The sequence below is a fragment of the Ixodes scapularis genome, unplaced genomic scaffold (genome assembly GCF_016920785.2).
Source record: "Ixodes scapularis isolate PalLabHiFi unplaced genomic scaffold, ASM1692078v2 PGA_scaffold7__128_contigs__length_106722199, whole genome shotgun sequence".
Taxonomy (NCBI): Eukaryota; Metazoa; Arthropoda; class Arachnida; order Ixodida; family Ixodidae; genus Ixodes; species Ixodes scapularis.
The window spans coordinates 54,080,349-54,105,630 of NW_024609882.1; the positions used below are offsets into that span (position 1 = coordinate 54,080,349).

The 25,282-nt window shown below is 52.7% G+C and overlaps 2 pseudogenes; both read left to right on the forward strand.

Annotated features, from left to right (window-relative positions):
• Positions 1–15,184: 15,184 nt before the first annotated feature.
• LOC120846652 lies at positions 15,185–16,120 on the forward strand (annotated as a pseudogene).
• Positions 16,121–16,381: 261 nt separating this feature from the next.
• Positions 16,382–25,282, forward strand: part of LOC115311775 — a 90,392-nt pseudogene continuing 81,491 nt past the window's right edge.

Consider the following 25,282-nt stretch of genomic DNA (forward strand, 5'->3'; position numbering starts at 1 on the left):
TCCTTTTGCCGAGATTTTGGATACCGGGGCTTGTATCTCGCTCGTAAGAGACGCAGGTAATGAACTATGCACAACAAAAAATAATAATAATACTTTTTTCGTAAGACACACATCCGCAGCTAGCGCCTGATCCAACAAAATCGGCGGGCGGAGCCATAAGGCTAAAATTAATTTAATGAGAAGGAACAGTGTCAGCGCTTTCTTTATCTGCCAGGTCTCGCCGTACCTATGATCTTGGGTAGAGATTTTATTACTGTCGAAAACATGACGTGCGACATTCCTGGCGGCGGCTATCGTCTGGGCGACCGGACGGACATGCATGACTCTGTTCATCAGACGAGAGAACAGCATTACTAGCCAAACCCTCCCAGCCCAGTTCACAACACCTGCAGATGCGCTACCATCCGAAATCTCCGAGACTCTGCACAAGCGTCCGAGCAATGACCTCCAACAGAGACTGCTGAAAGTTGAACTGCGGCCGTTTCTTTCGCTGTTCACAGAGCTACCAAGAAAGACGGACATCCCTCTGCGTTGCGTTGAAACCTGCAACGCACCGCCTTGGAGGTGCAATCCACGCCCCATCAGCGTGCACAAAAAGGAACTCCTGGGCGCTGCCATTCAAGAAGTGCTTGATACCTGTGCGGTAGGTGAGTCAAAAAGCCGTTGGGCATTTCCTGTCGGTCTCGCTCCAAAAAAAAAAAAAAATGAAGCTGCCAGGCTTTGCGTTGATTACAGACGGCTTAACGAAGTATCAGTACGGGACAGTAAAGCGCCGTTCACACTCTTTGGACCGAGTAAGACCGAGAGAGACCAGACCGGTTTTAAGCCTTTGCGACTTCATAGGACCGGATGCGCTGCAGCGCGGAGCTGGTCCTAAGAGATCACAAGAGGCTTAAAAACCGGTCTGGTCTCTCTCGGTCGTACTCGGTTGCAAGAGTGTGAACGGGCCTTTATCCTTTTCCCAGTGTTTTCTCTAAAATGGACGCTCGGTAACGCCACGGTGTTCACCACGTTGGATTGCAGCCGGGGATTCCTTCAGATCAAGGTGCATTGGTTAGACGTGCAGAAAACCGCTTTCATTTGTCACAGAGGGATGTACGCGTTTTGCTGCCTGCCATTTGGTTTGTCCAACTTGCCAGCGACCTCTCAGCGTTTGATGGACGTTGTACTTGGAAACACAAAGAACACATTCGCGATGGCATACATGGATCACGTTGCTGTTTTCTCGCCTAAATTCGAGAGACATCTCGAACACTTGATTATCATGCTTGATCGTACGCAGAACAAGGGCCCATTAATTACCCCGGGGAAATTAACCTCATCAGAGCTGTTATCGATAGCGGCACGCCCCGTCCCAACAAAGTAGAATTGCGTGCACTAACGAGTACCTGTGCCCCTATGACGGAAAAAAGTTTGCAGCAATATTGCCACGCGCACAGCTGGCGAAGTACGCAGCGCGGCCGTGGCCTAACCAATAAAGAAAAAAAAAAGCGCGGCCGTGGCCTAAGGGTTATCGTGTTTGCCCCCCCACGCGAAGAGTAAGGGTTTGATTTCTGCGAGCGAAGAGCCTTTTATTTAGTCTTGCAATTTCGTGTTCTGGTAAATTCGAGAATCCTGTTGCTTGTTCGAGGCCCGAATGTTCTCCGCGCCGAACCTTCTACGCCGATTGTTCTAGAATTCCACGCCCGTACATAAGGGGCTCCGCGTGCCGATGCGGAGTGAGTCTCGCCCCAGCGTGCGATCCTGCTGTTACTCCGCCATCGACGCCCGCGACGCTGTAATGTTATTTTTAGTTTCTTTCTTTTTTTGGTCACACGTTTGCCCCAGTAAGCGTTTAGTTTCTTCAGTTATCATCGCCTTCTCAATTGTCATTCGTGACATTCTGGTAGAGGTGCGAAGTATAGATTTATATGCCCGTTAAACGTACACCTCCGAAGGCATCTCGGCCAAGTGAGGTGCTCAGCCCCGGAAGGCTACCCCTCGCAGAAGACTCCGTCGCCCGAGCAAGCCGCCGTACCAGAGGCCAATCCCCGGAACTGGGACCCCTGCCACAGAAGCAGAAGAAGACCGCGAGGATGACCACTTTACCCGTCGTTGTCCTACTCGTAGCTGCCCGTACGCCTGTGTCCTTCCATGGCGAGCCTTATGAAGACGTCGAGGACTGGCTACTGCAGTACGAGCGAGTGGCCCAGCACAACCAATGGACGGAAGAACAGCGCCTACATAGTCTTTAATTCACGCTCGAAGGAACGGCCAGGCATTAGTTCAAGAGTCTCGAAACTTCTCTGACCTCGTGGACCGCCTGCAAGGATGCTCTGAGACGGACTTTCACCAACCAATATCGACGGGAGAGGGCCGAGGACCTTCTCCGAATGAGTACCCAGGGCGCAAGCGAGACGATCACCAGTTTTGTTGAACATGTTCTGCGCCTTGTTGCCCGCGCCGACCCTCAAGCCACCGACGAAAAGAAGCTTCGGATCCTGATGCCAGGCTTAAAGGATGACATCTTCGGTGTCCCTGTCCGCAACCCCCTAGCCACCGTCGAAGATTTCGTTAAGGAAGCCACAAACAACGAACGTGGCCTTCAAGCACAGGCCTCCCATTGCCAGCGACTTCCCGGCTTCGCTGGCCTCTCGACTTTCAGATTCTTCCTGCTGCCGCAAACCCGAATTCGCCCTCAATCGCCGAGATTGTCCGGGAAGAAGTTCAGCAGGCGCTGCACCCACAAGTTCTTGTCATTGCCGCTCCCGAACCACCGACGCTGAGCTACGCCGCAGCTACCCGACGACCACCGCCCCCTGCTCACCGGTATAAGGCGCTACACCGACGCGAAACTCCAGCACCGCAGTTTTCCCGACGCAGGAAGATCGGGCGCACGCCCACCAGCACAAACAGCACCGCGAAAGACCGACGTGTGTAAGATGGCCGATCGACGCCCGTTGTGCTATCACTGCAGTGAAGCCGGCAACATTTACCGTCGATGCCGCTACAGACAACTGAGGCTGCGCGGGTTCCACCCGAGCGACCCGCGCCCAAGGTACGAGGAACGCCCTCGCGACATCGAGGAGACCTCCGACGCTCGCCCTCCCCAGTGTCGTCTCTCCTCCGTGAAGGCCGCTCGCCATCGCCATAACGTTCAGCGTCTCCAGCGCCACGACCCCGCCGAGACAGCCTGTCTCCCCTGCGTCGTCGGGAAAACTAAGTGCGACAACGTTTGTAGGTGTCGTTGCCAAAGACGACCACAGTAAAGACCTTCCAAGAACGCCGGAGCGCTCCCACTCTCCTGACACCACGCATTACAACGGCGCCCGCATTACAACGGCGCCCGCATTACAACGGCTCATTTGCGACGACTTCGAGCTGCTGTCCAAGCCATTCAGACCGCCGGACTCACACTCAAGCCGTCAAAGTGCATGTTCGCCTATGACGAACTGAATTTCCTAGGCCACGTGGTTAGTTACAAATGCGTCCGCCCAGACCTCGAGAAGATTCGCGCCGTCGCGTCATTTCCAGCGCCGGCATATAAGAAGACCGTGAGAAGATTCTTTGGACTTTTCGAATACTATCGACACTTCGTTCAGGATTTTGCTAAAATTTCCGCACTGCTCACGAACCTGTCGAAGGACGCCGAGAAGTTCGAATGGGCCAAGGAGGAGCAGCAGGCATTCAACGACCTGAAACGACGACTCCAGACTCCTCTTGTGGTTGGACATTTCAATCAGAATGCGGAAACCGAGATTCACACAGACGCAAGTAACGCGGGACTGGGTGCAGTACTAGTCCAAGTGCAAAAAGGCACCGAGCGAGTCATCGCCTACGCAAGTCGGACACTGTCCAAGGCGGAGAAACATTACTCCACGACTGAGAAAGAATACCTTGCGGTCGTCTGGGCAACCACGAAGTTTCGTCCGTACTTGTACGGGAGCCCGTTCCGCGTGGTAATGGACCACCACTCGCTTTGCTAGCTTCCGAACCTCAAGGAGCCGTCAGGACGCCTCCCTCGATGGAGTCTCCGACTACAAGAGTTCAACATGACTGTGGTCTAAACGTGAGGCCGTAAGCACCGCGACGCCGAGCGCCTGTCCAGAGCCCCCGTCGAAACCCATCGTCGTGTCGCCATCGTTGTGTCGCCATCGTCGTGTCGCCTGGGCTCCATCGTCTTGTCGCCTGGGCTCCATGGCGGGTAGTCGCATGTTTGCGCTGCTCCGGCTATGCTGTATCTTCGTAGCGCTTTGTAAGCTCCGACTTGACAACTCTTTAGCTCTCGACCATCATGCCAAGCAGCAGATCTCAGTGTACGTCGCCAGCCCCTTTCCCCCGAGCTTTTCCGCATGGGCGGCCGTCGGTCCATTTACACCTACTAGGCCTAGCTCGACAACGGCGACGGAACACCGGCGCATCTCCCAGCCGCACCGCCGACTGTCTCTGTCCGGCATCACGGGACACCGCCTCGACCTTCGCACCGTCTGTGTTCTTCTGCTGGCCGGCGACATCGCAACAAACCCTGGGCCGCAGCATCCTTCCTGTGCGAGCTGCACGAAGCGAGTGCGAGACAAACAAGCGGCCATCTGCTGCGACTCGTGCGATGGTTGGTTTCATCGGGGTTGCGTTTATATGTCACTAGGAGAATACCGCAAGCTAGGTAAAGGTGGCGACCCATGGTTTTGCCTAGTCTGCTCGCTGCCACCGCTCGCAGACGACTTCCTCGAGGTGCCGGCTGCCCCTGACTCTTCATCTCCCTCCGCGCCGGGCGTCCCTGACACATCACCGTCCCCCAAGCCGAGCAATCCGTTCAACAAGACTGTCACCTTCTGGTACACTAACTACCGGAGTGTGAAGAATAAGTTGTCAGACCTCAAGCTCGCCTCCTCAGCCCTCTCCGGCAGCACTGTCATTCTCCTTACGGAAACGTGGCTGGACGCTGGCGTTTGTGACGCCGAGCTCTTCGGCCAGGCCTCCTTTAACGTCCATCGTCGTGACCGTCCATCCCACGGTGGTGGTGTGCTCATTGCCGTGCCGTCCAGCCTCCCGGCAGTCAGGAGGTATGACCTGGAGCACCCGGAGTTGGAGGCCGTCTTTGTTGAACTCCGCCACCCAAAAGGCAGCTTCCTCCTAGTTCTAGCTTATTGCCCGCCGTCCACCAGGGCTACTGCTTATGACCTCCTCGACGTATCGCTGACCAAAGCGCTGGCGAAGCCTTATCGCGAAGTACTGCTGTTCGATGACTTCAACAGCCATATCGACTGGTGGCGTACTGATACTCCCATCCCTTCTGATGCGGCTGACGACACTCTTCTGGGCCTGGTGTCGACACTGGGGCTTTCCCAGATCTGCCGCTCCCCCACCTATATCCCATCCTCCAGTTTCCTCGATCTTGTATTCGTGTCCCATCCAACTCAAAGCCTTTCCTGCGATGTTTACCCTGGCCTCTCCGGAAGTGACCACCTGGCCATCGAACTCGCATACGCCATGGCGCTTCTCCGCAAGGGCCACTTCGCTCGCGCAGTATGGAAGTTTCACCGGACTGATAGAGAGCACATGGCTAGGTTGTCTCATCTCACCCCATGGTGCATGACGACTATGGGCGACGACTGCCTGGAGAACATGGACCTTTGGTGCGACTATGTGTGTGCGATCCAGAAGGAGTGCGTACCCTGTGTTGTTTCTCGCCGGGGACGCTCTCGAGCCCCGTGGATCACAAAAGAACATATCCGCTCTGCTCAGAAGAAGCGGGCACTCTTCAAGCGTGCGGCCCGCCTGCAGTGCGCTGAGACACTTTCGCGAGCAAAGGCACTCCAGCGCTCCCTGAAGGCCGACCTAAACGCTGCTGTGACTGCATTTGCTAACACGATTGCTTTCCGAGCGCGGAAGGAACCAAAGGTGTTCTGGTCCTACGTCAGCCAGTCACAGACTACGCGACAGGAGCCGATTTTCACGTTCAATGGCAGGATAGTCTTCTCACCCGGGGAGATTGCCGACATGTTTGGTAGCCAGTTCGCTTCAGCGTTCACACCTGTTTCTACCCCTTCCCTACCTTCCCGCCATGACGCGGACATTAACTTGTCGTCCAACCCTGATACCCTCTCATCTCTCTCTCTCACTTCCTCAGACCTCGAGGAGGCCCTCCGCTGCATCAAACCTTCCTCTTCTACTGGTCCCGACGGTATCCGTCCCACCTTCCTCAAGATGATCCAGCCCTACGTTCTTCCATCCCTTCTGGCTATCTACCAATCTCTTTTGGACAACTCTGTCCTGCCCGATTGTTGGCGACAGGCCCTGGTCACTCCTGTCTTTAAGGGTATGGGCAAGTCACCGAGCGACCCATCCAGTTACCGTCCAGTTTCCATCACATCTATCCTGTGCCGCACCCTGGAGCGAATCATCAACAGGCATCTTCTCAACCACTTGGAGCGCCTCCAGCTCCTTCCACCATCCCAGCATGGGTTCCGACGTTCTCACTCTTGTGAGACCGCCCTAGCAACTGTGTCTCACTACGTTAGTGACAACATGGACGGCCTCCTTCCCACCGACGTGGTCCAACTGGACTACAGCAGCGCTTTTGACACGCTGGACCACGACTGCCTTAGTAGGAAGTTGTCGGATTGCGGGGTAGGAGGCAGCTTGTTGCATTGGATTGATGCCTTCCTCGCTGATCGCAGTTTTCGTGTAAGGCACAAGGGTGCTGTATCGCATACCCTTTCAGCCCCCTCGGGTGTCCCTCAAGGGTCCGTCCTTGGCCCAACACTCTTCAGTGTGTATGTTCGTGACATTCCGCAGTCCGACAGGCTCCTCACCATCCAATACGCCGACAAAACTACTTTGGCGATGTGCATACGCTCCCCCGATGATCTTGCCGCCATGCAAGCTCACCTGGACAAGTCGGCTGTCTGGTCTGCCACTAACCACCTCCGTGTCAGCCACGACAAGTGTGCCGTGATGCGGTTCAGTTCGGCCAGGAAGGTCCAGACTCCACACTACACGCTTGGAGGGCTCCTTCTCCCACCTGTACAGGAGCTCAACATCTTGGGTGTATCATTCACGCCCTCACTCGATTTCAGCTGCCATGTGGCTAAGGTGGTGAGCAGGTCTCGCAGGGTACTGGGATTCGCGTCTCGATTTTCACGGCGTTTTGGACGGGAGACCCTGAAAACACTGTACACGGCTCTGGTACTTCCTCGACTGGAGTACTGTTCTTCAATATGGAGCTCTCATCAGATACACCTCACTGAGCGCCTAGAAAGTGTGCAGCGCCGCGCGACTCGAACCTTGGCCCGCCACGACCATTCCTCTGACTACGATGAACGCCTGCGGTCTCTTGGCTGGCACCGCCTGAGCCACCGACGAACAGTGGCGCATGTCCGACTCGTTGCTGTTGCCGCTGGCCGTTGGCCGGCTCCTACCTAGCATCAGTTCCCCGTATCTCTAGCCGGACAGGCTGCCGTATCCCTCTCCGCGCCCGCACCCGGCGACACGAAGCTTCGCTGTTCCCCGCCGCGGTGAGCACGTACCTGTCCTTACCTGAGCGCACGCGCCCAACCCTGCCGGGGACTGGGGACGAACTCCGCGACTTCAGCAGGACTGTGTCGCGTGGTCTCCGAGCTCAGTAACTCTGTGTACCTATCATTTCTTCCTCCCTTTCATTTGTATATTCATCATCACCATTTCACCTGTTAACACACAGCCGAGGAGGCAGCCAGCACTTGGCTGTACGGGCTTCTGCCTTTTGGCTGCCTCAGGAACTCGGCTGTGTGGAAGTTGTGCCATTAAACACCTTGAACCTTGAACCTTGAAACACCTTTCGGTTGCAGCGACGACGATGACGACGAGTGCTTTCTAGGAGCAGTCAACACCGACGACATGGCACGACGTCAACGGGGTGATCCTAAGCTACGCGCATTCATCCAACACCTGGAAGGAGGCGGGAGTACCGTGCCACGTGTCTACTCACGAGTACTGCCGACCTTCGCAATTCGACAAGGTGTACTCTGCACAGAGAAATTAGGGGACAACAACACACTGTTGTTGCTGGTAATCCCGACCGGCCTTCGGGAGGAGATTTTTCAAGCATGTCACGACGACCCGACGTCCGCACACCTCGGTTACACCCGAACGCTTCCCCGTATTCGTGAAAAGTATTACTGGCCAAAGCCTCACAAAGCCGTCCACCTCTACACCCGATCGTGCCACGAGTGCCAGCGACGTAAGAAGCCGCCGACGGAGCCGGCAGGTCTCCTGCAGCCGATTTCTCCCCCGAGCGCACCGTTCCAGCGGATCGGAATGCATCTACCTGGCCCTTTTCCGCCGTCAACGTCGGGAAACCGCTGGATAATCGTCGCCAAAGATTAACTGACGCGGTTCGCCGAAACGAAAGCCCTTCCTTCAAGGACTGCTGTAGAAGTCGCCAAGTTCTCCATCGAGTCCAATGTCCTCCAGCATGGCGCTCGCGAAGTCCTGATTACAGATCGCGGTCTCGATTCGATACCCGATATAGCTAAGTTCATACCGTCGCGCTCCTCCGGCTTAGCCCACTCTCTTCCCTACTATAAAATATCTCTATCTCTATCTCCCTCCCCCACCACCCCCACCCTCCCCCCCAACTTTTCTCTCACACCCCCTTTCCCTTTGAGAGCCAGTGACGAACGCGCCCGGTGCGCATCCACGATTGGCCCTCTGCTCCCCCCTTTTATTCTCTTCTAACATAACAACGCTTAGTAGTAGTAGTTACAGATCGCGGATTATCGTTCATGGCCACGGTGTAAGATAATACTCTTCAGGTGAGGACAGTGCGCTCCTCGCGACGTGCCCGATAAAGTTCCCTCTTCACTCCCTCTCTTTCTCTGTCTCACTATGGTTTGAAGCGGCGCCGGCAGGTGACTCGCCGACCCGTGGGCACGTACAAGACGGCTCGTGCCGCCTCATGTACAACACGCGCAGAGCTCCAGCGAGTTGCACGTGCAGAAAGACCACGGTGTACCGGCGTATCATGGCAACGAGATAATGTTTTTCGCTCTCACACAGTTTGGCATTTGGCCGCCGGCGACATTGTCAGCCGCGGGCACGGTGGCAGCGGAATGATGCAGCCATTCGGATGCCAGTCGAACGAACACTATCTGATTCCTCGCGCCGCGCGTTCAGCTTCGCCGTGTCTTTACCTAAATAGTGTATCTTACACCGTGTTCATGGCACAGATGACCCAAGAAATCCTCCGGCTCAGCCACACTAGCCATCGTCGTATCACTGCGTACCACCCGCTGACCAACGGGCTGACGGAGCGACTCAACAAGACAATCGCCGACATCATCTCTATGTACGTCGCATAGAGCACATGACGTGGGACGAGGTGTTGCCCTACGTCACGTTCGCCTACAATGCGGCGGTTCAAGAGACCACTGGATTCATACCTTTCCAGCTGGTACATGGTCCGAAGGTAAGGACCATGCTGGACGCCATGCTGTCTTATGAGCCATCTGACAATGAGAGCGACGACGCCAAGCTGGTTGCTCAACGGGCTGAAGAAGTCCGCCATCTCGCCCGACACCTGACTGAAGACCAGTAACGCGCCGAAGCGGGCCGCTACAACCTACGTCGCAGGGACGTCCACTTCCAGCCCGGAGACAGGCCGCCCATCCGTCGTCGCGGCCTCACTGACAAACTACTGAAACGGTACTTTGGACCATACAAGGTACTTCGTCGCCTCGGGGAGCTGAACTACGAGGTGATGCCCGACCAAAGCCGCCTCTATACCTTGGCCCGACGGAACAAGATCATCATCACGCCTCCCACATCAACCTGAAGTCGTCCACGTCGTGCGCCTGAAGCCGTCCTACGCTCGATGGGACTATGCGCCTTATGTGTTCTAAATGACTATTTTGTTTGCAGTTCTTTTTAATTGCTTTCTTTTGTGGTGCATCGGGGCGATGTACTTTTTAAAGGGGGGAGTAATGCCGCCCGCGCAGCTGGCGAAGTAGGCAACGCGGCCGTGTCCTAACGGTTATAGTGTTTGCCTCCACGCGAAGAGTAAGGGTTCAATTCCTGCGAGCGAAGAGTCTTTAATTTTTTTCTTGCAATTTCGTGTTTTGTTAAATTTGAGCATCCTGTTGCTTGATCGAGGTCCGAATGTTCTCCGCGCCGAACCTTCTACACCGATTGTTCCAGAATTCCACGCGCCTACATAAGGGTCTCCGCGTGCCGATGCGGAGCCAGTCTCGCCCAGCGTACGGTCCAGCTGTTACGCCGCCATCGACGCCCGCGACGGTGTACTGTTCTCTTTTGTGTCCTTTTTTTGTTTTGTTTGGGGCACAAGTTTTCCCCATTAGGTGTTTAGTTTCTTCAGTTGTCATCGCCTCATCAATTGTCATTCGTGACAATATCTCGGAATGATTGCATTTTATAAGAATTCCATTCCATATGGCTCCGAGATCTCTCAGCCGTTTAATCACCTTCTTCGCAAGGGCGTCAAATTGTGTTCGAGCGAACATCGACAAAACCGATTCATAGCCTTATCAAAGGCAGTGAAAGAAAACGCTAGCGTGCCAATTCGCGACATAAACCAGCCATTCGTTTTGCAGGCAACTGCGAGGGATTATGGCGTCGGAGCTGTTCTTCTGCAGGGACATGACGATATACATTGGCCGGTTGCTTTCGCAAGTCAGACCTTCATTTCCGCACAGCGTAACTAGAGTGTTCTAGAAAGAGAATGCTTAGCCATGGTGTATGCATTAAAAGCGATTCGGCATGTATTTCGATGACACAACATTCCAAATTCAATGTAATCATTTAGCTTTGTCATGGCTGAAGAGAGTTCAGAACCCCGCCGGTCACCTAGCTCGTTGGGTACTTACGCTACACCAATGCGATTACGCTATTGTGTACAGGCCGGGCGCTGCATACAAACTGCTGATGCACATTCCCGGGCCTCCTTCCAGAGAAATAAAAAATGACCACATCTCCACGTGGTGAATGATGTTCATTGGTGCGAAGCTCTGGTGGTGCTGATGATACTGATTTTATTGTTCATAGGTAGCGCTCAGTGTGTTGATTTTTTTTTATTGCTCATAGGTGGTGCTGAGTTCCGGGTTGGGCTTCGACTTCATTATTACTGCTTTATGGTCTGCGAAATGCGGAGCCAGTGGTTCTTCTAGCGGATCAGCTTGGATCCGCTAGAAGCCATGGGAACGCATCTCCGCCGCTTAAGTCAACGGTCCATGTCAGAAAGAGAATGTGTGGTATGGAACGTGGTTATATACGCATTTGAGCATTTGAGCACAGCGCCCTTTCGTGTATAAACGTTGAGCCAATGCATGCAAAGTTTAACACGATTATATACGCATTTGACCGCAGCGCCCTCTCCTGTATAGACGTTGAGCGGCTACATGCAACGTTTGATTTATGACAGACAGATGGGATGGCAATCGATGTGAGCACGGACGCCGGACGGATGGACAAGGCTAGACCCTAAGGAGCTTAGCCCCTAAAAACGTTTTGAACTTGAGCTTTCGCACCGAAACCTGACGTCGTTCCTTGCGCCTCTTCTCTGCACAGCTAGCCACCGTCGAGCCCGGCAAAGCCTGAGACGGTGTCAGGGTGTGCGCACGCAGGTAGAAAGCAGGATCTCGAGTTGTCGGGCACATCTTGGTGGAAAGGGGCTTTTTTCGACTCTTGTTGCTTTATGGCTTTTCCTATTTTGACCGTTTTGCGGGGCTGTGTCCTCCTGTGAACTTCCAGTGTCTTGATATCAACAAATGCTTCGCGCTGCCAGGTAAGGGCATCCACTAGTAAGCTGGCTGTTTCTTAGGTCACATAGTAATCACTCTCTCTTCTCGACGTCAGAATCTCATTTTCTTGTAACAAAACACAACAATCGACGAACTCGGACAAGTGTTTGGCCAACTCGGAAGCCTCGTTGCTATTTTAGCACCTCTCTTGTGCTCACACATTCGGGCTGGCCAACTGTGTGAAGCGCTTTACGTGAATTCCCGTGAAGCGTGGTTCTTGCACTCTGGCCAACACAGCAAGAACCACACTTCACCGGAATTTTGTAAACTACGCCAAGATCAGAATTCTCAGAAGGCTCCCTATGATTGTTACTACTGCCACTTGTTTACGCTAAAATAGGAGCTAATTTGTCCAGACGAAATCCGCGTTTACAACTACAGTGATACCGAACTTCCCTGCCAAGGCCTTCAGGTTATCAGACACGTCATGGAAATATGGAAGACGCAAACCTCTCTCTTATCTATTCCATCAGGTCTTCCGACATCACAGCACTTTACCAACCCAAGGATAATGGAAGATACAAAATGACTTCCATAACCAGCTAAGGACAATCTACACAGCTGTTTTCTCAACCCAGCTAGCAGACGGTGTACACAGGACGATTTCAGCGAATTAAATAGCACAAACTTGACCACATCCTGCATTACAATTCTCGAATAAAAACTGAACCTAGACAAAAAGAGATTTAGAGTTTCCCTTCCCAAGCAGAGACCATTTCAAACAAAACAAAAACAACAACAACAAAAAAAAGACGGATACCTTAAAACTGTAGACGACCGCAATGGGTCTCTTTCACTGAAAAGGATAACACAGAAGCCGCTGCGAGAACCGGGCGCTTCACAAGATCTCTAAAAACCGAATCCAAAGTGAGCAAAGAAACAACGTCCGCATACCTACGAGTTAGCACAACACTAACAGAAAACTCTGTACGTTGGAATTCAACATTTGCCGAAGCACCGGATACGCCAAATGGCGCATTAGACGAAGTCAGAAACAAGGCGACCACACGCTTACGGAGTGACTAATGATGATCCCACTCCCTAGTGAAAAACCATATATGCTTAAGAAATTTCTTAATCCAATAAACGAACATCGTTAAACAAGAATATATAAGAGCCTCAAAGAACGTCATAAGAACATATTAGAACAATGTAAGATTACACAGGGTGTGTTATTAAGACTTTCAGGTTTGATTGAAAAAAAAACGTGAAATCTATCCTTTCGCGTTTTGTGCAGGTGCTTTATACTGCCAGGCGGCATAGTATAAGGGGCTAATTGTAACGATGAGTCGACTAATTAAGTGTATAATCCCTTAATTGACATTATAATTATTTGAAATAGGCATATGCTTCCAATTAAAAAACTTGCGAAGTGCCATTAAAACCTCTAAATCAACTCTTTTTAGAAAGATGTATTGCAGGGAAGGCATTTTACGGCGTTCATAAAAAAACGATCAGTTTGAACGCGTCTCGTGGTATCGTTTTCCTATAGGAGCGCACATCTGTGCGTCGAACACAAAGTTTGGTCCGAAGTTTGCGGAACGCGTTCCTCGGAATCTCGCGACGCTGACGTCGTGTCGAGCGAGGTGTCAATCATTAGAACGCTCATTTCTTCGAGATCGTCAGAATGCAGCAAAGTTATCAAGGCGCGCGGGAGCGCGTTGATTGAACGGCTGCGCCGATGACGTAGCGGCCGTTAGTTTCTACCAGTGTTGCTGAGCGGGCACCCCCATTCCATTCCAATTCCATTTTGGGCAATTAGAGTTTTCAATAAATTCATTGCTTTCAACTCCTAGGAATGGGGACACTGGGCCCATTCCCAATCCTGGAATGGCTGAATCGTTCCCATTCCATTCCTCTAATTCCTAAACCCTAAAAAGTGTCAATTGACAGCTGCATTGCGTTGCACGGTTGGGCAGAAATATTAAAAAAATGTATTTGGAGATACAAATACTGGGAAAGATGACAATAGTTGCTTAAATACTGATACTCAAGTCTCAGATATATCTGTAAACGTGTATCGCGATACATATCGGAAATACATTTTAAAAAGAGTCAAATAGTCTTTGGAAAATCAAATACAGCAATACATTTTAGGGAGGCCAGAAAGAGAAATACTGATAATGCAATACATTTTTCAAATTTCTTTGAGACGCCAACTGAGATGAGGCATTAAGTTTGAAGGGGAAGTTTTTTTTTTTTTTTTTTGTCCCGAAATTACTTTCCTGCAGGCTTGGCCTTGAAGGTTGTGATTCAGGACGAAGAGTCTTCAATGGGTTCAAAAACTTTTCATCAGGGATTGACCGCAGTCCCTTCCCTGGCATCCTGTCTGTCTGACCAGTGATGCGAAAAGACTTCTACATCTAAATATATTCCATGTCACGCTAAATCCCATTAAAATGTCAGCACGCTCCTGTCCAATAAGGGCGCCCCTGTCAGCACTGATCACATGACGTCATGGTGGGATGAACTAGTATTCTTGTACCTGTAGGTCATGCCTTGAACATGAAATTTTACTCACGCGGCTGTATGCAGTGGCGTCACTAGGGTCAGCGGCACCCGGGCTGACGGCCCGGGCGACACCCCCCTTCCCCTGCTCATCACCCGCCGCAACACCCCCCCCCCCCCTTCCTCTCATGGCCCGTCGCGACACCCCCCGCAGCTCTGCACCCGAGGCGCTCCGCCCACCCGCCCCCCCGCACCCCCCTTGTGACGCCACTGGCTGTATGAAAGGACAATACGTACTTTCGTTGTGGGTGACCTCGTTGAAGACCATGTAGGCAGTTGCATTTGAAATTTTTGAGAAAAGTGGACCATTTGAAGCATCCTGAAGCACATGTTTTATCTTCTGCTACGGTTGAAAAATCAATACGGTGGCATCCCTGTTTTGACGGTGCTACCTGCCGACCCTCCGCCTCGAACGCATGAATGGCCGTCCTTAAGTTTCGCCTGGCATCATTCAAAAAAAGACCTCGTGGATTGCGACCTGAGATAGCTGGCACAGGTGCGAGCTCTCCGAGAATGAGCGCGCTCGAGACGTGTCACAGGTGTACGAAGTCTGGGTCCGCACAGCAAGGCCACATTTGGCCTCCTTCCTGGGCATTATATTGTAGCGTGAGAATAAATGAGTTGCCGATGGTGGTACGTGGCGGGCCGCTTGTTCTGCTCTTCCCTAAAACCGGTCGTCGTCACAGCGGAGACGGGCTCGACTCGCTCCGGCCTTGGGGGCCCGCCGGTTCCTGACCACGTGCAACGTGCATGCGACGAGGTCCCCGGGCCGGAGGGAGGAGGGAATTGGTTTGGCGAGTTTTGCCGCTGGGACGAGGCAGTAGGGACTCGGGAGTCAGGCCGGTAACCGGACCGTCGTTCCGCCAGCGGAAAGTTTTGTATCCCTAACCCCTGGTAACTCAATGTCCTACACTTACGATCGTTACAAGCGGTGGAGGTGCGGGGTAGGTCCAGACTCTACGATATAACAGCGGTTTCAAAGCTGGTGGGGCGCCTTCAGTCGACACCATCGACACCACGGACGGCCTAGAAGGAGCGGCCGACTCCCGGGTTCTGCGGAGCGGGAGGATCATCAACACGGCGGCGATGGCCACGAACCAGACCCCAGGTGCCGGAACACCGGGGCGTTCAGGTCTATGTTTACGCCACCGGTGTTTCAAGGCAATCCGGAAGATGACGTCAGCGACTGGCTGCTGTTCTGCGAGCGGGCAGGGGATTTCAACGGTTGGGACGGAACGTGCCGTAAGCAGTACCTGTGCGTTGCTCTTGATGGAAATGCCCGAAAATGGTACTCCACGACACTGCGAGGGACCAACGCACCAACTACCTGGGAAGCGTGGAAGGCAGCGCTCAAGGAGACCTTTGGGAACCGCAGCATGCGGTAGTGGGCCCATCTGCGGCTCAGCCAGCGGTTTCAGCTGCCGTCGGAGCTATCGGAACAGTACTTCTACGATGTACTTCAGCTCCGCGCTCGAGTCAACGAGGCCATGACAGGGGAGGAAAAGCTCCAACAGCTGACGCGCGGCCTCAGGCCAGAAATGCTGAAACGAGTTGTTCTGGCCAACCCGCAGACCACAGCCGACTTCCTCGACACACTCCAGCGTCTGACCCAAGCGATTGAGATGGCCAAACATAATATGTGGGCTATGCCGCCACATCCACTGCCGGGATTTAACACTCGGCCGTCGCAACACGCGAGTCAGGAGGTACGAGCCAGCCAAACTTTCTCGGACCCCCAAGGAGCAACGCCACAAGGGATGACCCCACGGGCTTCTACCAACAGCCGTCTGCGCCACCACCTGAGGTTATGTCGTCGCCACAACTGCAATCGGAGGTAGGCAGCTTCTTCAAAACTCTAACCGAAGTGCTTAAACCGCTCACCGAGTACAATGCCAGAAGGTCCACATTCCCCGCGCGCACGACACGCGCCGCCAAAGGAAGCCTATCTGCTTTACACGCGGAAGAGTGGGACATATTCAGAGGAGCTGCCCAAGACGCGACGTTCAGTCAGAAAACGGACCCGGCCGGGACTAAGGCCGCCTCCCGGGGAAGCAAAGGGTGAGCCACTTCTCGCGACGTTCGCAAAGAGCCACCTGGCTATGCTGCCGGCAACAGTGCGTGGTGAGAAGACGTCTCTCATCCTCGACACGGGATCGGCAGTTAATGTGATTTCGGGAAGATTTCTCAACACGATCAAGGCCCCTTTGAAGTGCGACCCCTCGGGCATAAGTGCGAGGGTGATCAGCGGCGCAGTTATAGTGCGCGAGGCGAAGTTGAACCTGAGATAACAATCGGGGTCAACAAGCTTTGGGAGCGTTTCCTCGTAATCGAAGGTTTTGACTACGACGTGCTATGCGGCCTGCCATTTTGTCGCAATGCGGGCGTGGTACTGGATTTCCCTGACAAGTGCGTTTATTTGCTGGGACAAAAGTTCGGGCTTACCGGTCACGAATCTACCACTACAGGAGACGCGCCCGTATACTGCTGCGAAGAGGTTTGCATGCCGCCACGCTCCGAGGCCGTGGTGTTGGTGAAAGCTGACATGAACGGACTGGCCATAATTGAACCTGCGGCTGGCAATCACTCTAAACAGCGTCCAGTGATTGCTCGTACCATCACCGAACTCTCCGGAGGTATCGGATGCGTGCGAGTGGCCAATCCTGGCGGTTCTGAGCTTTTTATTGCTAAAGGCACGAAAATGGGAAACGCGATCCCTATCGCCGATGTTCAGCTGGGCGTCGCCGCTCCACTGACCTCGGAGACACCTGGAGCCAGGGAAGGCGTGTCCTTCGGAGAGACCTTGGAGCCAAGCGAAAGAGAACGCCTTCAGAATCTTGTGAGTGAGTACAGTCATCTTTTCACATCGCCTGATTCTCCGCCTGGAAGGACTCATGTCGTGACTCATGGCATCGAGAGAGGCAGCGCGACCCCACTTCGACAGAACCCATACCGGCACTCACCGTATGAGCGAACTGTGATCCGGGAGCAAGTCTACGAGATGCTCGGGAACGGCGTGATTCGCGACTCGTCCAGCCCTTGGTCATCGCCAGTGGTACTCGTCAAAAAGCGGAATGATACCTGGAGGTTTTGCGTGGATTTTCGACAGTGAATGAGCTCACCAAGAAAGATGTTCACCCATTGCCAAGGATCGACGACATTGTCAACGCCCCGCAGGTAGCAAGGTACTTCACGACGCTTGACTTGGCCAGCGGATATTGGCAGGTCGCCATCGATGAAAAGGACAAGGAGAAGACGGCGTTTTCGTGCAGTTCAGGCTTGTACGAGTTCAATGTAGTCCCATTCGGGCTCTGCAATACACCGGCCACCTTCCAACGCATGATAAACAAAGTCCTGTCGACAATGCTGTGGAGGGTGTGCCTCACATATCTGGACGATATCGTGGTCTACTCCAGGACGATCGAGCAGCACCTGTGTGATCTTCGGGGCGTTTTCGGAGCCCTCCACGAGGCCAACTTGCGCCTACAGCCCTCCAAGTGCACATTTGGTGCCGAGGAGATTCGATACCTCGGACATGTGATCAACGGAGTGACTGTTCGACTGATCCCGAGAAGCTGAGAGCTGTGAGTTACTTTCGAGTGCTGAGGTCAAGGCGCGACGTACAGAGTTTTCTCGGCCTCTGCAATTACTACAGGCGATTCATTAGTGACTTCGCAAACTATGCTAGACCCCTCACCAACCTCACGCGAAAGCAGGTCACTTTCCACTGGGGTGATGACTGCGATCGGGCATTCAAGGCTCTGAAGAGGTGCTTTACCACGGCTCCCATTTTGTCACTTCGATCCAGACTTGCCCACTGAGGTTCACACCGACGCCTGTGGGTATGGGATCGGCGCGGTCCTCGTTCAGAGGTAGGACGGCCAGGAGAGGGTGGTGGCGTACGTGAGTCGACATCTCAATCGAGCGGAGCAGAACTACTCGACAGTGGAACAGGAGTGCCTCGCGGTTCTGTACGCGTGCCGACAGTTTAGGCCGTATATATTCGGAAGCCATTTTACGATTATCACGGATCAGTCTAGCCTGACGTGGCTAATGAATGCAAAAATCCTAACGGAAGACTCGTCCGGTGGAGTATTTTGCTGCAGGAATACAACGCAACCCTGACGCACCGCCCGGGCAGAAAGAACATGAACGCCGACGCTCCCTCACGACTACCAGTAGAGCAGCAGACCAACGACGATGAGAGCGAGTACCCGCTGCTGGCCTTGCGAGAAATCGACGTGCCAAAAATGCAAAGAGAGGATGGCTTTTTCAAGGCGCTCATCGACCACCTCGAAGAGCCGGAGGCACCCGTCGCAGCGAAAACGAAGCGCGTTGCCCGGGCCTTTCACCTTCTCGATGGAGCACTGTATCGCTGGGCAAGAGGGTTTGAGAAGTTCCGGTCAGCCTTGGCTATCCCCCGCCAGCTACGTAAAGAAGTCTTGTTATCATGCCACGATGATTTGACCAGCGGGCATTTGCGAGTCAAGAGGACCTGAGAGAGTGCGCCAGAGGAATTACTGGCCGAGGATGTTTCGAGCCGTGCGCAGCCTTGTGCGGTCATGCCCTGATTCTCAGATGAAGAAGACGCCACCCTTGATGACTGCAGGAAAGCTACAGCCGATACCGCCCAGCCCCAAGCCATTTCAGCAGGTTGGAATGGACTTCCTGGGGCCTCTTACCAGGACGACTGATGGCAATCGCTACATTCTCGTCATCACGGACTACCATACCAAATGGGCGGAGGCGGTCGCAACTCCCGATGCGACAGCGGCAAGCGCCGTAAAACACTTTTTGGAGCGCGTCGTGCTTCGACACGGAGCTCCCCTAAGCCTGATGAGCGACAGGGGAAGGCACTTCGTTGCGGATATGATAGAAGAGCTCTTCCGATTGACTGCCACAAATCACCACCGGACCACTGCCAACCACCCGCAGACGAATGGGTTGTGCGAGAGATTTAACCGCACTCTCTCGCACATGATAAGCATGTACGTGTCGGCTGATCATCGGGACTGGGACCGTTTTCTGCCATACGCGACCTTTGCCTACAACACCTCTGTGCATGACACGACGAAGTTCACGCCCTTCTTCCTTTTGCACGGACGAGAGGCAACGCTACCCTTCATGCGGCACTGGGAGTACAGTCCGACGAGGTGCGGGCCCCGGGCAACCAAGTGGTGCTGTAGAAGTGGCAAAGAGCCAGAGAGCTTGTTTTCACTCGTGAGCTGGAAGCACAGCAGAAGAACAAGCAGACGTATGACGTCAACAGAAGGAAGGCCACTTTTCGCACAGGAGACCTGGTCTACATTCGGACGCCCATCCGCAAACGCAGTCGGACCACGAAGTTCCTGCACCCTTTCCATGGACCCTTCAGACTGCTGCGACAGACCGCAGCGAACACCTGGGAAGTCGTCGTCCGCACCGGGCGCCGGAAGGACATCGTGAACGTGGCACGGCTAAAACCGTACTACAACCGTCCGGAAGACCCCGACGGGGACGGCGAGATTGGGGAGGATGCCTCGGCGGGGCTTGACCAAGCTACTGATGAGAGTTCAGAGGACGAGTTCTTTGATGCCGTGGACATACCGAACACTCCGGAACCGTCGAGAGCTCAAAGTGAAAGTGCTAGTACAGTGACCGCAAACCCGGCAGATCATGGACTCCGACGCAGTGCAAGACTTGAACAAAGGAAGGGTCAGGTGTGAAAATTATGTGGGCACTAAGTCCTCCGTTGCCGCTTGTTTCTTCTGGCATGAAGTGCTTGTGTGTCCAGATGCTGCGCTTGCGTTTTTCTTTGGTCTATAATTTATGTGCGTGAAATTCTTGGTGTGTGTCGCGGGTGTTAATGCTGAGATTGGGACCTCTTCAGATGAACAGGGAGGAATTTGTAGCGTGAGAATAAATGAGTTGCCGATGGTGGTACGCGGCGGGCCGCTTGTTCTGCTCCCCTTCCCTAAAACCGGTCGTCGTCACAGCGGAGACGGGCTCGACTCGCTCCGGCCTTGCGGGCCCGCCGGTTCCAGAACGCGTGCACCGTGCATGCGACGAGGTCCCCGGGCCGGAGGGAGGAGGGAAGTGGTTCGGCGAGTTTCGCCGCTGGGACGAGGCAGTCGGGACTCCGGAGTCAGGCCGGTAACCGGACCGTCGTTCCGCCAGCGGAAAGTTTCGTATCCCTAACCCCTGGTCACTCAGTGTCCTACACTTACGATCGTTACAATATCACCAGAGCAGCGGGTCACGTTCACGTCGACTGATGACGTACCCTTGAGCCGTGCAATATTACAGGCGCAGACGCATTGGGATACGCGTTGAACTTCGCTGGTGAGAGGCGCCACCGTCGCCCCCCCCCCCCCTTTTTTTTCTTTGCTTTGAAGCTTGCTTTTTGTAGTGCATTTTTTCCGTATAATTGTGCTAGGGCTTCACGCGGGTTTGCCGTTTCCGGCTCATTTTATTTCTGAACAACTGACTCGCTGACTGGCGCGGTACAGCTGAACGTAAAAAAAAGATAATATATCGAAAATATTTGTAAAGAACTTTGCCCATTCCATTCCGGCCAAAAGGCATCTAATTTCATTCACATACCATTTCCCTCAACGTTGCCGCCATTCCATTCCCACCCCATTCCGGGCCGCAACACTGGTTTCTACATCCCTACGCCAAGCTAAACTTAAGGCTTTGTAGAGTGTCCCTAGTCGACCTTGTAAAGCTCCAAATCTTTCCAAAGTTTCTGTACAAAAAAAAAGTAATTCGAAACCTCGTTTGTCTTTGTTGTCGCTGACGTCATCGTGATGTTTCAGAACTTTGCGAAATCCGTGATTTGAGCCCGAATTCTTTGCTTCAGATCGAAGCAAAGTTAAACTTTGTCAACACGGCGGTGCTGTACGCTGCGGCCAAGCTTATCTTACGCCAGCGTCGGCGTTGCTACCGAGACCACCAGGACGCGGGGACGCCTTTCAACTCTCCGACAACGACTTTCGGCGACAGTACCGGCCATCGAAGGCCTTTGTGCGTTGGCTCTGCGCAGATCTTCGTTCGGCGCCCGGACTCTGGAGGCGGCGGACAATCGCGTCTACGAAGACCGTGGAACAGCAAGTTCGCTGCGCGCTCCGGTTCTTCGGAACCGGTAGCTTTCAAGGCATGGTGGCGACTGACTAGCACCTGTTAGTCTCCCAGATGGCTGTAAGCCGGGCTGTCAGAGTTGTTGCGGCTGCCATTGTCGAGTGCCTCGGAAGTCGTTGGATTAGCTTCCATGCCGAAAGCAACGCCTCCACCAAGGAGGGCCTCGCCCGAGCCGACGGCATGCTTGCCGGCGTAGCTGGGTGCGTGGACGAGACTCATGTCGCATTTTCCACTCAAATTTCACTGAAAATATGGTCTGAAAAAAGTTTACATGCCTGCGCCGCTAAGGAGACGAACTCGATAATGAAATTGAAACCACTCAGACTCTCATCGAACCTGTCCCGCGTGGTGGCGCTTTGGTATCTCCGAGTCAAGCTGCGGACGCTGCAGACAACAGGCTTTGCTCAAGAATTGGCAGTGTGGTGCTGTTTACATTGTCATCGCGAAAATTGCATGCAAAGAAACGATTTATGTCTAATAGCACTGGCACCTATGATCTCTTGGTAAGCTGAATCGCGGATCGAGGCCTGTATTGCTGGGGTCGAGCGGCACCACCGGCAGTCATCACTTGACACGAGCTAATGCTTGCTACAGGAGAAAGGGGAAAACTAAATTTTATTATGTTAGTAGGTTTCTCCACCATTAAACTTCTATCGTGTTTTCCGCAAAAAAAAAACAGTTAATATTATGGGCAAGAATATTAAACGCGTTAGAATACCAGTCTTTTCTAAATAAATGTTGCGTGGTTGAGGGTCGAGAGCGACTTTGTTCGGCGTTAACTTTTATGTGTTTAATGACGGAAGGGGTACCGAGAGTTATTGTAGAGTCGTCCGTGATTTCGGAGGCATCAGAGCTCAGGAAACTATAAGTTAGAAGGCCTTTACTGGGGGACATTCGGATCGTTTTAACCGTCTGTACATAGTACTTCTGGTGAAAGCTTTTTCTTTGAACTGCTGTGAAGGCTTCTGTGACAAACTGAAACTCGGAGCGTGCCGTTCAGTCGCTGAACGTGTCATTTATTTAGCAAACGAAGGAAGCGACGTCCGTAAAATCAATGGCGCCCCGGCCCATTTTCGTTTTAGATAGAGGTTTGAACGTACGACGCATGCCTAGTTGATCTTCAAGCAACCCATATAATGATCGCAGCACGTCATAAATACTCGCCCTCGAGCACCGTGCAAAAGCCTCCTACTTTTGCGTGTTTCTCCTTTAGACTTGGGTGTATTGCCTGTTGTCAAGCGACGGCCGCCGGTGATGCCAGCGACGGGATCCCGATACCCGATCCAGACTAGCACTGCGAGAGTTCTAATGCATTGTACCCGCGGAGTGCTGCACAGAGAACCGGCCCCGAACGAACTTGCCAAATGCATCAAGTGCAGACTGATGCTGTCGTCTTAGATGTAGATAAGTACCGACCTTAAACCGAAAGTAGCGTATTTTTGTTCGACGTGATGGAGGGGAATGCGAGAGTACAGTCGCTGTCATCGTTTATCAATGAGCAATGGTTGCTGCAACGTGTAACTTATATTCGCGATGACATCCAATTAAGCAACTCGGCTGCTAGAGATATTTACAGACAGCGTAAGTTTCCGAAACCAGCTGACTGCAAAACAGCATACACTAAGAAAACTGTTGACAATGTACGCGCAAGATCTTGCTTCGTTTTAAGCATAGTATTATGATTGAACCATTGAAAGTATACGGCTTAAGTCTAGTTCGTTGGATACCTAGCATTACGTTTCGTAATACTTTTTATTTCCCTGGTGAGAGCGTTGAGAATGAGAGTTTTCTCAAACAAAATACGGCGGGGCAAGATAGCTGACGGTCGAATATGATTTTGCTCAGGCCTCGGGCAACGTCTCTATGTTTGGCTTCCCCGGGCGCTGAGTGAATGGGTGACAGGTTGCTGCTGTGGGAGCTTTGTCGGCTAATGTTCCTCTTTCATCCGCACACGGATGATGTGACATCTTGCGGCCTCTGTGTTTGTCCTGAGCCTTTCAGTACACACCTTTAGGTTTCAGCGTTCGTACGACAACATGGCGACTCAAATTTTGCAAATGAAGCACGGGTCGTCAATTCCTCCCTTCGTGAAATATCAGACGCTTACAATTCAAGCCCGCGCTTGAGTTTGTGGCCCGAGGGACGCGATTTCAGGCAGAAAATCTACTTTTTCTTTGGGTTCCGCTGTGCAAATGCCTCATCGTACCAGACGCACTCCCATCGTCTGCTCTCGCTCCTCGTCTGAGCGAGGCATGACGGGATCGAATTTTGGCCCAGCGACGCTACGGAGCCCAAAGACAACAAACAGCGAACGGCGTGAACGCTCGCCTCCCCGCGCTCTCTTGTGCTCTCGTGCACCGCGTAGGGTTAGCAAGGGATTTTTCGTCCCTCCAAGGTCAAAAAGTTGCGAAGTTGAGCGCTCGCAGGGAGGAGGAAACTTCGCTGCGTTCGTTCGGTCACTCTCCCTGCTACGTCAAAAAGCAAAGAATGTGTTGTTCCACGGGTTTAGCGACCCTGCTCTGCAGTGACCGAGATGCGCAAAACACGTGCTCCCCACATCCCTGCATCTTGCGAGGGAGGCGAGGCAGTGGTTTTTGCACCGCGACCACCGGATACTATCCGCTGGCGGGGCCGTTTCATTAAAATATCTACATCACGAAGCGAAGACAGCGCTGTGTTCCTTGACTACCATTGCCTTTGATCCTTGCTCGAGATTTCACTGTAGCCACACAAGTTAGATTAATATTAGGTGAAAATGATTATGGGTTTGGGATGGAAACTGAGCTTACGCCAATTATCGCAGAAGAGGATTGCATACGCGAGGACGCGATATGGTGTAACGCATGGAATGATGTAGACCACACCCTGTGCTCTTTCTTGGAAAGTTAATTATATCCTAGAAAACGTCAATGAGGCTGTAGATAAATGTGACAATAGTAGCTCTCAGAATCAGGATCCTCAGCACCTGTTACAGCCATTCTTGCCAGTGTTGACGAAAGACCTGGGAAAACCAATATCCTACAGTACCGAACGAAAACAAAAGATGTGCACCCCCGGACGTGCTGTGCGAGACCCATAAGTGGCCGAAAACGGGTACCTCTGTCCGGCGCTCGAGGAAATGATCGGCACAGGCGTCGTACTTGAGTCAAAAAGCATATGGGCTTCGCCGATGGTCATCGCTCTAAAGAAGGACTGCACAGCCCTACTTTGTGCTGACTTCTGGCGCCTAGACGCAGTATCAGTCAAAGTAAGTTGCCCATTTCCAAGTATTTCCCAGTGAGGTGTGCTTTTGGAAATGCGACTGTTTTTACGACCCTTGAATGCAGCCGGGGAAGTTTCAATTGAAGTTCATTCGACAGACGTGCAAAATACTGCATGCATTTGCTACAAAAGACTGGTTGAATTCACTTGCCTTCCCTTTGGATCAACTTACTCGACCTCCAGCTTTCAGCGTTTAATGCATGTCGTTTTTCATGATGTGAAAATGAGTTCGCGATGGCATACATGGATGATGTAGTCATGTTTTCGTTAAAAATCATGAAGCACGACGTGAAAAGCCTACAGAGATATATCTGGGTCATTTGAAAGTAAACATATTCGGCAGAAGTCTGTGGTGTTGGGTGAGAATTAAAGTCTTAAAATGTAGTTGCAACCTAAACTTTAAGGAGACCCGACGTTTCGAAAACAACTTGGTTTCTTCATCGAGGGTAACTAAGAGTACCCGGAACAGCAGCAGCTCTAACCCCTTCGTCTTCAAAAAAGAACAAGAAAACGAAATAGAAACAACGCGAAAATTGGAAATAAAAAAAAAATGTAAACTACTCTTTTTTGTTATGGAGAAATTCAACTCGTCAGCTTTCTAGTCAGGTCACGGAGGCCATATG